The following is a 1,719-nucleotide window of genomic DNA, read 5'->3' on the forward strand; positions in this document are numbered from 1 at the left end:
TCTTTTTTTCAAAATTCTAGCAGGTATCATCCTGTTCAGTCACACAAAGAGAAGATACATTACATCTACTTTCAAACCCTTACCAAAGAAGGCGGATGAGGGTTGGGGGTTGAAAGTTTCACGAAAATAAATTTGCATGTGAAATAACAAAAGCAAACACACGTGCAAACCTGAAGCTTGTTAAGCTACCAATAATTATCAGGTTTAATTATGTAATCTCACCTAAGGACATCATTACTGAGAGAAGTTTTGCATCACTTATTTCGAGAGACTAAATGTCAGTAGCTCCTCCCAGGCACTTTGATAACTATATGTCCCCACACATTTCTGGATACTCACTAAGTGGGCAGTTACCCCAAGTTGGGAAACATGGGGGCCATGTGGTCCACTGTTTCCTTCCTGAGAAGTTTCTTGATTTTATCATTCCTCTTGCCTTAGATGTTTTCTACATCCTTTCTTCTAGTGTAGGTCTTAGTTTCTCTATAAAGTTCAATCATATTCCCCTTTCTCCCATTAAACTCCCAGAAACTGGTTCACAGTGATCCATCATCACTGCCATCATCCCTAAACACTTCTTTTTACCACTGGTCTATACCATTGTACCATTGTATGTTGTGTGTGTGTGTGTGTGTATTGCATATGAATGTCCTATCTTTTGTATGAAAATTAGAGTCACTTGAGTGCAGAAGTCTTCTCTGAATTGCTATCAAGTGTCACAATAGCATGTTTTTGCTTCTCTCATATGTCAAGCTTTTTCATAACTCTCTGCCTTTGCTTACAGTGATGCTACTCTCTGGAATTTTCTTGCCTATTGTTTTCTACCTTCAAAATCCCTCTTATCCTTCAGGACATAGCTCAGCTGTTACCATCTTTGAAAAGCCTCCCTTGACCTGATGACGCTAACCCCATAATAGAGGCTCTTGTCTGTTTGCTCCTTCCTTCCTTCCTTCCTTCCTTCCTTCCTTCCTTCCTTCCTCCCTCCCTTCCTATAGCACCTGGTTTTCCTAGGTGGTCTCTCATCCACGTACTAACCAGGCCCGACCCTGCTTAGCTTCCAAGATCAGATGAGATCAGGCTTGTTCAAGGTGGCATGGCCGTAGACTCTTGTCTGTTTTCTCATGGCACTCTGCATTACCTCCATCTTAGCATCTACCGCAGTGTAATACACTTGCCTGTTTAAGTTACTCTGTCTCCCCCACTCTAGAGGGAATTCTTTGAGGATGAGGTTTTATTTTAATTTATTCTCCAGTTTCTAGCATGACACCTATAACAGGTGCTGCTGCTATAAGCTTTATAACTTTCTATGATGTTGCCTTTCTATGGTGAGAGAACTCATTCGTTTTTAGCTTTGAAAATACACTAAGGATCCTTTTGCCTATGTCAAGAGGATGATTCTGATGCTTACAAATAAGAGAAAACGTATAAATTTGAGGGAGGGGCAGAGGATTGTAAGGCGTTAGGTAAATATTTCTTAACATGAGCAGTACTCTAAGTCGGTGTTCCCTAACCTTTTTGGCACCAGAGACCAATGCTCCTATGAAAGTCTAATGCCTGATGATCTGAGGCAGAGCTGAGGTGGTGATGCTAGCTCTGGGAAGAGGCTGTAAATACAGATGAAGCTTCACTTGCTTGCCCACCACTCACCTCCTGCTGTGCAGCCAGGTTCCTAACAGTCCATGGTCCAGTACCAGTTTGTGGCCCGGGGGTTGGAGACCCCTG

The 1,719-nt window shown here is 42.3% G+C and overlaps 1 pseudogene; it reads right to left on the minus strand.

Moving 5' to 3' along the window:
* Positions 1–983: 983 nt before the first annotated feature.
* On the minus strand, positions 984–1,102 carry LOC118608494 (annotated as a pseudogene).
* Positions 1,103–1,719: the final 617 nt, after the last annotated feature.

This window comes from Rousettus aegyptiacus, unplaced genomic scaffold (assembly GCF_014176215.1).
Source record: "Rousettus aegyptiacus isolate mRouAeg1 unplaced genomic scaffold, mRouAeg1.p scaffold_m13_p_9, whole genome shotgun sequence".
Classification (NCBI taxonomy): domain Eukaryota; kingdom Metazoa; phylum Chordata; class Mammalia; order Chiroptera; family Pteropodidae; genus Rousettus; species Rousettus aegyptiacus.